Source organism: Lynx canadensis, chromosome A3, assembly GCF_007474595.2.
Source record: "Lynx canadensis isolate LIC74 chromosome A3, mLynCan4.pri.v2, whole genome shotgun sequence".
Taxonomy (NCBI): domain Eukaryota; kingdom Metazoa; phylum Chordata; class Mammalia; order Carnivora; family Felidae; genus Lynx; species Lynx canadensis.
The window spans coordinates 108,513,300-108,526,959 of NC_044305.1; the positions used below are offsets into that span (position 1 = coordinate 108,513,300).

Genomic DNA, 13,660 nt, shown 5'->3' on the forward strand with positions numbered 1-13,660 from the left:
ACCTAATTAAGCCATCTTGGTATATCATCTCTACAATGCCTGTTATTATTTTAAGAAACAACATAAAGAGAATGATAATTAAAAGTAACACCCCGGGTGGGAATTTTGTCTCCATTCCAGTGGTTGGCAAGTAAAGCACCCTGGGTTTTTTTGTTTTGTTTTTTTTTCGGTTTTTTTTTTTGAGGTAACATTTCTATAAATTTTCATAGAGCACACAACCTCAAAGCTTGTCTCTGCTGCAGTTTCCCCCGATTTCTCTGCCAATGCTTTGGGTTTGTGGCTTCGTTCCACTGCTGTTTCCTTTCTTTTTTTCATCTCCTTTTCACTGAGCGTTTTCTGATTTTACTTGAACTTGCAATGGGGGAGGGGAGGGTGTATTGCTTCTGGATATTACATGTCATCTGAAGCATAAAATGCTAAACCCAGTTACATGTTGTTTTCAGGTGAGAAGGCAATTTTACACTTCACGGTTGGGCCCACACGAGGCATTTTCATGCAGGGAAATTTTCCATCCTAGACTCACATCAAGATGGTGCCCAGGGATTTGCTACCAGTGGAAAGCTTGCCCACTGTCTGTCTGCAGCCTTCCCGCATGGGCATTCTTGATAGACCTGTTCTCCAGAGTGCCGCTATCTACCCCTGGTCTTCAGGTTCCCCTGACATAGCGTCCATCAGGTCCCTGTGTCCTTTGCTACCTGCCTGGGTCCCGTGTCTACGACTTGAGCCACTTTGGTTAGTAACACTCTTACTGACCTGCCATACACCCTGTCCTCTTGTCCCTTGTACCAGACCAAACCCCACCTTTGGATCATCCCACAATCCACCTTCTCTGCTCCTGACGTGAATCTGGAGAAAACTCCCAGTAGTACCAACTGAGGCCACCACCGATTCCTGATCACAATCCTCACCTGGCATCCTTTGACAAACACTTTACTTGCCCTCAATCGTCTCCTTTGACCCTAAAAACCCTCTTCCTTGACCCTGTATCTCCACCTCATGGAAACACCCCGTCTTCTTCCTTTCACAGATTTCTGAAAGTGTATCCAACACCAGCGGCTCCCATGAGCTCAGTAGGTAGCTTATACAGATTCCCAGGCCCCACACTAAAGCAGATCTCTGAGGTGGGGCCTGAGATTTGTATTCAAGAACGCTGTCTTCATTGGGAACTACTCATCGGCCTATACTCCCTGACTTTCCTTCCTCACTTTCAGTGGCTTCTCCAGCTGTCACAGCCTGGCTTCTACCCTCACCACTCTGTGAAACGAGGTCAGCAGGAACAGCCACGACAGCCCGCACACTCCCAGGTCTCCCCAGAGAGAGTACTCTCTGGAGTACTGATGTTCTTGGTCACTCCAAGACTTCCGGTCACCTCTCTTCCTTTGCCTTCTACCTCTGACCATCTCCCTCAGCGCCTTTTGTGTAAGCTTTTCTTGCACCTTAAATACTGGCGGTGTTTTCACAAGTGCATCTCGCGCTCCTTGTTGCTAGATCCTCAGGGACACTAAGAAACTTCTCAAAGCTCAAGGTGATCTTGAGAAAGCCTCCTCCTACCGTTGCCTCTTTCACTGTCCTAACTACCTTAGATTCTTCACTGCCTGTGAGCTTCTTAAGGGCAGAGACTGTTCAATCATCTTTCCATGGTCAGTGCCTCAGGAAGCATGTAGCAATTAGGAGGCGCTCCATAAATGTTAGTACAAGTCTGCTCTGAGTACTCGTGTGAATCAGCCTTGGGCCCATGGTGCGAAGCTCAAAGTTACCTCTCAGCCCCTTCAGAACGGGGTGACCTTGAAGGTATGAATTAGAGCCAGCCCCTGTCCAGACCTGGGGTGGGGAGGGGTGGGTGTTAAACAGCGGTTCTCCAAAGGTGGTAGTCAGAGCTCTAGCAAATAACATCTCTTCTGGCAAATTTACTTGTTGTTAGTCTCAAATGTTCATAGGAATGACATCATGCCTGGCCAAGTGCTAATTTCTAAGCTTTCTTCCTGCCAGATTTCCACCATGCTGGCTCATGCTTGCCAATCTCGTAGCAGTGATATGTTTTCTAGCAGGGAACACAAGTATTGCTTTGGGAGTTATTCTGGAGCCTCATAAAACTGTTCTTGGGGCCCCTTTATAGGGAAGGATTCCATAATGCACCCAGTTGGAGAGAGTTATTGCTATCAGGAGAGGTCCTTACAGTTTCTGTAGTGAACATCCTTGAATACTGTCTAGGACAGACCTGTCATTGAAGAAACATCTCTAACTAACACCCCATAAGTTCCAATATCATGTTTCGGGTTTTTCGCGTCATTCAAACCCTTTCCTGAATAACACCAGTCCTATTTCTTTGAGCACAGGACCTGTACTATATTCATGGCTGTAGGTTCTCCACATAAGCAGGGCGTATCTGTTTTGTTCAACATTGCTTCCCTGGGGCTGGCATAGCACCCGGCATATAGCAAGTACTTGGTGTCAGTTGGTGATGGAGAACGGAAAAAGAAGAAACTTGGGGAGCTGGAGGTGCTTGTCTCCAGAACTGTGGAGCTGAAGGTGACAACCAGGACACCATGCACTGGCTTCCCACTTACGGTGAGGCCCCAGGGTTCCTGCCTGTTCCTACCCTCCATGGACTGATGGCCAGGCCTGGAGTCTTGACGGCACCAAGGGCTGGTGGATATTGAAAGGCAAGTTCATTCATCTGGTCAGGCAGGAACTGGAAAGCTGCCCATCCAACCCTCACCCCTGGCTGCTGTTTCTCCTCCAGACAGAAACTTGGGGAAGTTTCTTTCCTTCTGGGTGTGCCGTCTCCTTCCTCTAGCTAATCTTCTAGCTTCCTTCCAAAACTGTATTGGTGATGAATTAGCAAAATAAAAAAATTTAAAGCCACCCTGAAGATTACAAAAAGAAAAACATACTACTGCTAAATCGCTAAAACAATGGCTGTCTTTATATACAATGATACATAGTAGGATAACCATAAACTATCATTACCTTAAGACAGGAGAGAAGACCAGACCCTCTGTGGACCAAGGTGATGTGATCAACTCATACAGGGTTTTACACAGAATTTCAGGGGCCCGTGAATCCCCTGAAGATCTCTCATCATCTTCCCAGACATACACGTATGGACCCTGGTTATGAATATCTAGGTTAGAGATTCCACGGGGTCTTTGACTCAGTGTTAGAAACTGACAGGACCTCAGAGTTCAAGTGATGTGACCCTCATCTGATGAGAGTTAGCAGATTAGGTATGAGGCCCAGAGAGTTTTCCTGGCTGACTCAAAGAGCGCACAGCTGGTGGACAGCAGAAGGGAGACCTTCACCTAGGTTTTCTGAATCCTGGTCACCCTGCAATATTGTGTTAATATGCTCTGTGGAAAACAAATGTCAAGAAGGGAGAAGAATGGAGAGAGACTGAGTATAGGGAAAGGAAGGAATATCTGTTCCTAGAATGTACAGACTGGCTATTACTGGGTTTCATTTTTGTGTTTGGCAGAGTTTTCCAGCTTCGAGCCAAAGAGACCAAGCCTGAAGCTCCCTTCCAGCCCCCTACTTCAGACCTGTAACTGAATCCTGATAGGTCATCTCAGGCAGACCGGTGAAGGGGAAGATAAGAAAGGTGAGATCTGGGCATGTGGTCAGCTCTACACAGTGTCTGTCATTGCAAAAACCCTGGAATAAAAAGAAGCTATTGTTTCCAGGAAATGGGGAAAAGATTTCTAAGGAGAAAAGTGTAGACTTGAGGAAAGAGTAGGGGTTTATGCAGCAGAGAAGGGGGAGTTGGGTGGTCCCTGTGGGTGGGGGGGTATGAGTGAGGCATGCTGGGAGATGGGTCTGGAAAGCAGCTGGCATGTGGTCCTGGAGCCACCTAAAAGGTTTTTAAGCTGTGGAGTATCAAAATAAGATTTGCATTTTAGATAGATAACTTTAGTAACCAGATGGAGGATAGATCTAAAGAGATTCACTCCCCACCCCCCACCCCCACCCCCAGTTAGAGAGCTATTTTCCAGATTCATTTGTTCAGTCATCGATCCCAATTTGTTGAAACTCATACTATAAGCCAGGCACTGCTCTAGACATGAAAAGTCAGTATAGTCAGGATAGTGACAATGGAAATAGAACCATATCATCAACAATACATATTGAGGAGACAGATTCCAGAAATAGTTAAAGGAGTTAAAAATCAGCAGGACCTGATGAGTAACAATGTTGGGGGTAGAGGGGGAAGACTGTAAAGGAAAGAGGAAGCATACTGATGGGTGGTTGAAAGCAATATTACGGATTTTTAGGGCAGTGAATACTCTGTGTGCTATCATAATGATGGAGAGATGTCATTATACGTTTGTCCAAGAGTGAACCCCACTCTTCAAAGTTCAAACGATGAACTTTGGGTGATGATGATGTGTCAGGGTAGGGTCATCAGTTGTCACAAATGCTCCACTCTAATGGGGGATGTTGAAAAAGGGGGGGTGCTGTGCATTTGTGGGGGCATGGAGATATATGGGAACTCTCCGTACTTTCTACTCAATTTTTCTGTGAACCTAAAAGTTCTCTAAAAAAACAAAAAGGTTTTATCTTAACAAATCGGCAGCACCCGATGAGTAATGATACTTGGGTGTGGGGAAGTAGCAGGAAAAGAAAGAAGACACATTCTGATTCAGGTTTGAAACTAATATCACGTCCAACATTTTAGAGTCATATCAAATCTAAAGGAATTTTCTGTAAGAAGTCCAGAATGATTAAAACATGTAGATAAAAACAGTCTCCATTTACACCATCTCTGAACCAGGAGGCTACTTTGGAATTCATTATTTCTCCGGGGCAGTGGCTTAGCCCTGCCCTAGGGAAGTGATTATAAAATTGGCTGAATTGTCAGTTGAACCCCGAGAGGGTGAAATAAAACACAAAGGTTTTGCGGGGCCTTTCTCCACAGCCTCATGGTAAGCCTTTCCTACCAGCATTCTAATTTTGTCAAAACGGGGTTGCTTTCATGTAATTTTAGAAGGCGCTTTCAAAAACCGAGAGCTGCAAGAACAGCAAGTGAACACAGATGGGCTGGGGGACAGAATGGGTTGGGTGAGTTTCTATAAAAATAAAAGGTATCTTTTCTCGAGAGAAAGAATAAGACAGAATTTTACTAATGTTACTTTAGAGGCAAAAGACCTAGTCAAAGCATTCTTTTTTTTTTTTTTTTTTTTTTTTTTTTTTTGCTTTCTTAATTCCTTTACTACTGCAAATAAGGAACAGCAAAATTAAAAGGGGGGAAAAAAAAAGCTCCGTGCTGCAAATGCCTATACAGACACATGCTTGGTTCTGCACAATGTTGTGTACATGATAATATCTTGCTGGGCAGGCTGTGCCCACACTGCCTCCAAGTCTCACGGTTCTGAAGACAAAAAGAGGCTGTGTAATATTTACAACCCTGGGAATGAATTAATCCCTCGAGAAACAGAGGCCTGAATTTTCTCACCTGCTCATATTTAGGGGGCTTAGTACCCGAGCAGGGCTCTGGGGACCAATTTCCTCTTGTTGCCACAGGACAGGACACTAGACTCAGGCCCCAAAGCTAAATGCCTGACGTGGCAGCCCAGAGATCTGGCACTGGAATGTTCTCTCTGTGGACATCGATCATACACTGGTCCTTCCTGGTAAATGTCTTCTAGAATTTCCACTTTTGGGAAACGACAGGGACAGTCCTGATAACAATAAACATAAACATACACCCAGGAGGACCTGGAGATGTCCCAGGAACAGAGTGTGAGCCTATCCTAAGTAGTGCCAAATGCTTTACAGGGTGCAATTTTTTAAAAATTCTTTTTGTAATGTTTATTTATTTTAGAGAGAGAGACAGAGCATAAGCAGGGGAGGGGCAGAGAGAAAGCAAGACACCGAATCAGACCCCAGGCTCTGGGCTTTCAGCACAGAGCTCGACAGGGGGCTTGAACGCATGAACCGTGAGACTATGACCTGAGCCGAAGTCGGAGGCTCTACCGACTCAGCCACCCAGGCAGGCGCCCCCTTTTTTTTAAGTAGGGAAGAATAACTGCTTGGAAGAAGCAAAGCTAAATTAACCGCTGACGTGCAAACCCGGCCCGACAGCTTAGCTGTAGACTTTGCTCTTGGTCTATAGGTGAACCATCTCTGCAGAAGCCTTTCTGTTGGTGCAGCTGTGGCGTAAGAGAGGCACCTGTGCAGAAGGACGCCGTGCCCCAACCCCCACTGCCGACTCCAAAGTGCCCAGAACTACATCCAGAGCAGTAGCTTCAGAAGTTAGGTGTGGATTCTACTCTTTCATTCAAAATATTTTCTTCTTCTTTTTTTCTCCCCCAGAAGAAAAGCAAAGATGCTGGAGTCTTGCAGCCTAACAACACACGAGGGATATTGTTTGCCTGGAAGCCTCCAGGGATGGAAAAATGGCAGAAATTTCCAGTGGGGAAAATGTGGGGTGGGGGGGTGGGGGTGCTAAATTATTTGAATGGGACCCTTTGAAGGCTTCTGCTACCCCTACACCTGCTGAGGCTTTCCACTGAGCTTTGGGAAAAGGCTAGCTTTTCATAGCAGAGCAGAGAAAGGGGAAGAATGAAGGAGGCACGTAATGCAGGCTGTTGTCTTCTGTGTTTTACTGACTGAAAGGGAAGGGCTGAAGACATTTTATATGCTCCAAGTTGCCAACAGGAAGAAAGGGAGCTCGAGATTCTCAGAGGTCTGAGGGCCCTGCCTGAGGTAGAGGTCTATTTTTTTTTTTTTTTAACATTTATTTTTAAGACAGACAGACACAGCATGAACGGGGGAGGGGCAGAGAGAGAGGGAGACACAGAATCGGAAGCAGGCTACAGGCTCTGAGCCATCAGCCCAGAGCCTGATGCGGGGCTCGAACTCACGGACCGCGAGATCGTGACCTGAGCTGAAGTCCGACGCTTAACCGACTGAGCCACCCAGGCGCCCCTGAGGTAGAGGTCTAAATGGAGGCTATATGTTTAAGACAAGGGGATTTCATGATATGTGCTTACTTTGGCTCCCTAAAAGTGTATGCCAAGGTATCCCTTTCCTTTCTGTGTGACAACGCCAGATCAGTAACAAACAAAATGGAGGATAAGACTCCACCCCTCCCCCAAACACACACAGGGGAAGGTCCCCTTTTACTGAGTACCTCAGCCACAGTATTACAACTGCTGTAAAAGAAGAGGTGCTACTTTCTCATGACAATGGGTTTTCCCTTCACCTGAAAAATTATTTACCGAATATCTATAACCAAGGTGGAAAATCACCCGCAAAGTTGAGACCTACATCAGCATTTCCCTCAAAAATAGTTTTTATAAAGGGCAAACAAAAAGAAGGAATTGAAAGACAAACACGAGTATAAATTAATAGTCACAAAAGGAGGGGCTTGGGACTATCAAACACCCTTGTATCACAGAAAGACCCAAGCTTAGAAGCAAACCTGGGGGACTTGGCAGAAAGTCCAGAGGAGGCTGGATAAATGAAGCTCAGAAATTACAATTTGTCAGATGAAGCATTTGGGACAAACCTGCACAGAATTCAAAGAATGATCTGATAAAAAACCTCATGGTTAAAATGTTGCTTCCTGAGCTTCCTCCTAATCCACCACCATAAGTTGGTCATGACAAGATTTTGCAGATGAGAAAACCAAGAACCAGCAGGACAAGAGACGTGTCACCAAACAAGGTACTATGTTGCAACAGAGCAATGACCTCCGAGATTACTGAGGGGCACAGGAAATAATTCTGAGCTTTTTAAAAAAATTTTTTTTAACGTTTTATTTATTTTTGAGACAGGGAGAGACAGAGCATGAACAGGGGAGGGTCAGAGAGAGGGAGACACAGAATCTGAAACAGGCTCCTGGCTCTGAGATGTCAGCACAGAGCCCGACGCGGGGCTCTAACTCACGGACCGCGAGATCACGACCTGAGCCGAAGTTGGCCGCTTAATCGACTGAGCCACCCAGACACCCCAATAATTCTGAGCTTTAAAATGGACTGTTCCTTTCCTACATTCCCTTCCTGGTCAGTCTAACATGGCCAGACACTTCTACTCAGGCTCTTTAGTCTCAGGAAAGCCTCTTATGCAGGCATCTTTGTCTTCCCTCTGTCCCCCATTTTTCAATATAATTTGTTTTCTGTTTTCTATGCAGAAAAATCAAAATAAATTTAAGAGAAGGAGAAACAGGGAGGAAAAGAGAGAAGCTGTGAGACTACCTATATGAAAGGTAGACAGGAAATGAGAACACTCAACTGTCAGAACTTCTTTTTTTTCTTTTTGGCTTACTTCCCATTTCTTGACTACATGGTTATCTTGGCTATCTATATAGTCAAGAAATTACTTTTCTTTCTTTCCTCTCCCCCCACCCCCCGAAACCTTCTTGACATCTAACCACAGTGTAGGGTCTGTAGAGTACAGGTCTAGTTATAAGCAGGAATTTCAATACCAGTCTACCTAGGTTTGAATCCCAGCTTTCCACCACTTGTTAACTGCGTGATCCCCAGTTAAGTTACTTAAACTCCTTGTGCCACAGGGTCCATATCTGTTAAATAAAAATTAACAGAACCTACCTTTTAGTATTCTGGCATGGATTATCATTTATAAAGTCTTCTCTGAAATACTAGCTATTATTATCATAAACCTTCACCTCATCTCACAGATAGACAAACAGTATCTTCCCTTTTCTCAATTCAGCACAACCACCATCTCTAGATACTGTATATCAATTACCCAGAACTCGTAACAGAGCATGGCTGGTCTAACGGGTTTCTTGTAGCACGTCTCAAGGAAGTGGCCTTGTGGTTCAAGTCCACTTCTGGCTGAACATCCGGAAGTTTGAGACTGGACTCAGGTACACCTGTGAGTCTGCCCTGCGTGGAGCGGCCTTGAACTCCAGGCCAGCCGAGGGTCATCCAGAGCCACCCCAGGGATTGTAGCTGCACCAGAGCCTGGTGCAGATCTGACATGGCTCCAGCCAACCTCTCCAGGCCCATCGGTTTTCTGCTACCAAACACGTGCCCCGAATGCTCCAGAAGCCCAGTGCTGGCCTGGGGGTATTCCTGCTGTTTCCTGCTCTCCTTATTCTTATTCATCTCTATCCAGAACACCTTTCTTCTGGTTGCCTGGCAAATTTCCACTTGCCCTTTTGCGTTTTATTTAACTCTCATCTCCTCTATCCAGGGGTCCCCAGACAGTGCTTTCCCTCTATAACAAGTGTCCGAGTTCTATCTATCCTGATATTTTCCAGGTTTATGGATACTATTCTGGCTGACTCTCCACTAGGCTGTTGATTCCTGGCAAGCCCAGCAACATAGGGGAGGTACTTCCAAATGACCAAATGACTTTGGACTGGTCTCAGAATGAAGCCACATGCTCATGCACTTTTGGTCCGTGTTAAGAGTCCAATGAAATCTGGGCTCCTGGAGATTTGCTCTTGGCTGAAAGAGAGCCAGACATGTGAATTCTTCCATCATGGCAGTGCAGAGTGGGAGTTGCCACCCATTTTGGAAGGCAGTTCCTAAGGAAACATATCCTTTGCTTATTTCTTATGGCATTTCTGAGGAAGGGGAAGAAGAAACACCCTGTAATTTCAGTCGAAGCGTTTCTGGGAAAACAGACATAACCTATGTTGGGACTGGCTAGTGTATGGATAGGTAAAAGACTTATGGATTTTTTATGTGCTCTGAAGTTGTTGCAACTTACTAACTTTCATGATAGAGTTCTAATGGATTTGAAGGGTGGTAGAACTAGCAGTAAAATGTTATATTGAGAGCCTTGTAGAATCACAGAATGTAAGAGCTACTAGTGACCTTTCAGACTAATTGTTGGTTCTCAATCATGAGTCCATGGTAAAATTTTTACTGGTTCACAGAAAACTGAGACATATTTGGATAATCTACTATCACATTTCTTTTAAAAGCAAGACGAATTCAATGTAAAGTGTTGTTCTTTGTTCTGAGATTAAAATCTCCCCCCTTTTGTGGTGTTAAAATATTTTCTTTAATGGGACGCTTAGGTGGCTCAGCAGATTGAGGGTCTGACTCTTGATCTCGGCTCAGGTCATGATCCCAGGGTCGTGGGATCAAGCCCCATGTTGGGTTCCACACTGGAGCATGGAGCCTGCTTAAGATTCTCTCTCTCTCTCTCTCTCTCTCTCTCTCTCTCCCTCTCCCTCTCCCTCTCCCTCTCCCTCTCCCTCTCTCTCCCCCCCCACCTCTCTCCCCTGCTCAAGCTAGTTCTCTCTCCAAAATAAATAATTAAATAGTTAAAGTATTTTTCTTTATGAAAAGATGGTGAATATAAATGGAAACTTGGGTTTTAAAAAAATGAATTCAGTCTATTTCTTTTTTTTAAAGTAGGCTCCACACCCAACATGGGGCTCAAACTCATGACCCCAGGATTGAAGAGTCACGTGCTCTACCGACTCAGCCAGCCGGGCTCCCCAGTCTATTTATTTCTGTTCCTCATTATTACCCTGGTTAGTTTAATTTTTTTTAATTGAAATATAATATACATACATTCCCATTAGTTTTTTTTTTTTTTTAATTTTTTTTTTTAATGTTTATTTATTTTTGAGACAGAGAGAGACAGAGCATGAACGGGGGAGGGGCAGAGAGAGAGGGAGACACAGAATCGGAAGCAGGCTCCAGGCTCTGAGCCATCAGCCCAGAGCCCGACGCGGGGCTCGAACTCGCGGACCGCGAGATCGTGACCTGAGCTGAAGTCGGACGCTTAACCGACTGAGCCACCCAGGCGCCCCACATTCCCATTAGTTTTAATAGCCCTATATTTATGATTGCTTTCTAACTTGGCAAAACGAAAAGTTGGGCAACTCTACGTAAGTCTGTCAAATTATTTTCTAAAGAAAATTTACTGGTCCATAAAATTGGATTGAGTTCAATATCCCTCCTGTTTGCAGAAAAGGAAATGAGGGTCTAAGGAAGTTAAATGTTAAAATGTTATGCATACATTGAAGGTCACCTAGCTAGTTAACAGCAGATTCAAGACTACAGCCATGGTTTTTGCCTCCCAGAGCCCAGAGGGCCTGCAGCCGACCCAGCTTCACAGGTGTTCAAAATTAGTACAAAGTATAAAATTTGATCCTAAAACCACTCACAGTGCAGAACTGAGATGGACATGAGTTTTATGCGTTTCATTAGATTACCGTTAAGTTCTACTGGGCTTTGCCACAATGATCACTTACAATCACAACAAATAATCTTCCCACGGCATGAATTATGCATTTTTGTGATTTTCATCTGATCAAAACTCAATAGGACAATGTGAGGTTTTATAAATATACACAAATAAATACGCACTTATGTCATCAGCTCCACCTGTAAGCTACTTAACTCATTTTCTTCTTTATCAGTCACAACAGAGTAGCCGCCATTTTCCCCTTACAGTTCACAACACACAGTTCCAATGTAATCAGGCTGCATCTAGGACAAGATGGACCAGTTTACTCAGCCTCACACTGAGTCATGTAAATATCAGAAGATGACACATGTTACCAACACAAACATAAGAGCCTTTAAAACCAGCCCCAGAGCTAGGAAAACCTTCAAAACTGCAATGCGAAAAAAATTTTTTTAATGCATTTATCTTGATTTCTCATTATTATTCTAATTAATTTTATAGCCCCTGTATTTATGGGTTTCTAATTCCTGCTGTTAACTGAAGTTACCGTTTAGCATGCAGGCTCACATTCTTATTATTTTCCTCATAATAATTTTGAACTAGAGGCCATAAACACAGCCTCATTGTTTTAAAGAGAACAAAATAAAACAAAAGCCCTTACCTGTAAAATAAGGCAGGTGTCCAGGAAAATTAAAGTCATATCTTACTTGGATCCCTGGACTATTTTTTTTTTTTAAACTTCGAAATAATCTTAGACTTCAGCAAGGTCACAAAAATAGTACATATCTGGGGGTGACTGGCTGGCTTAGTAAGTCAACAGAGTATGCAACTCAATCTCAGGGTTGTGAGTTCAAGCACCACACTGGGCATGGAGACTACTTAAAAGAAAAAGTACATCTCTGTATAACCGTCCTTTCCCTAATGTTAACATCATACACGACCATGGTATAATGATCGCAACTAAGAAATTAACATTAGTATAATACTATTAACTGAACTACACATTTCACTAGAATTTCACCAGCGTTCCCACTGATGTCCTTTTTCTGACTCAGGGTCTAGTCTAGGATTCTCACATTGCACTTCGTTGTCCTATCTCCTTGGTCTATTCTGTGACCAATCTTCAGCCTTGCTTTGTCTTTCATGACCTTGACACTATTGAAGAATACGGATTAATTACTTTGCAGACTGTCCCTCAAGTGGGTTCGTGTGATGCCTTCTGCTGAATGGAATGAGGTTAGGCATTTTTGACAGAATATCACACAATGTACTTTTTCGGTACATCATACGAGGAGGACACAATACATCTTATTACTGGTGATTTAAACTTGATTATTTGGTTAAGATGGTGCCCTTGGCTTCAAACTGCTCATATTCTATCATTCTACGTTCTTTATTAGCAGAGATGACAACCAAAATAGTAGTACACTTACACGGGGTGGGAACAGAGAGAAAGGCCTTCCTGACCTTCCACACGGAGCTGCCAGCAAATGGGCTTATGGAGGGCTGGAGCTCTGAACAGACGCTCCAGAGGATGGTACACAGGACATTAATGCTCTGGCAAAGGGGTCTGAGGCAATACCTCCAAGTTGCCATCAAGCAGGAGACCTTGGCCAGCCCAAGGCCAAGGCGGGCAGGCTTTCTTCCCAGGGGAATAAGGGCTGATGAGCAAGTGTTTGTGTGTTTCTGGATTTCTGCTCTTCTTTTCTTTCATCCTCTACTTTTGTTTTCTTTCTTTCTTTTTAAAAATTTTTAATGTTTGTTTTATTTTTGAGAGAGAGAGAGAGAGACAGAGCGCAAGCAAGGAAGGGGCAGAGAGAGAAGGAGACACAGAATCCGAAGCAGGCTCCAGGCTCCGAGCTGTCAGCACAGAGCCCAAGGTGAGGCTCGAACTCACAAACCATGAGATCATGATCTGAGCTGAAGTCGGACGCTTAACCGACTGAGCCACCCAGGCGCCCCACTTTGGTTTTCTTTGACTAAGACTTCTACACTTACCTCATCTCTGATTTTAATGAAATCCCAATAAGAATATTTATCTACTGCTCTGGTGGTTAATTACTTCAAGTGAATTTCCATAAGCTGACATGAATAGCAGCACCCCTGCTGGCCATCTTGCCATCATCCACCTGTCCCCTGGAGGCAGATGGCAGTGCACCTACAGTCTAGTACAAATCCACATCACTTAATCCTGGAGACTCCACAGGAACTAAGGTTCGTTCATTTTCTTTCTTTCTTTCTTTCTTTCTTTCTTTCTTTCTTTCTTTCTTCCTGTCTTTCTGTCTTTCTTGTTTTTAATTGAGATATAATCCACATACCACAAAATTCACCCTTTTCACAAGTGCACAATTCAGTAGTGTTTAGTATATTTACAGTATTATCCCACCATCACCACTATCTAATTCCAGAATCTCTTCATCACCCCAAAAAGAAATCTTGTACCCACTGGCACTCCCCATACCCCTCTGTCCCCAGCCCCTGGCAACCCCCTAATCTACTTTCTATCTCTATGAATTTGCCTATTTGAACCAAGGCAGTTTTG

At 44.1% G+C, this 13,660-nt stretch overlaps 1 protein-coding gene across 7 annotated transcripts in view; it reads right to left on the bottom strand.

Moving 5' to 3' along the window:
• The window catches only part of GALM (galactose mutarotase), a 116,368-nt gene that overhangs the window by 18,529 nt on the left and 84,179 nt on the right, over positions 1–13,660 (bottom strand). The gene's annotated exons all lie outside the window — the stretch shown is intronic.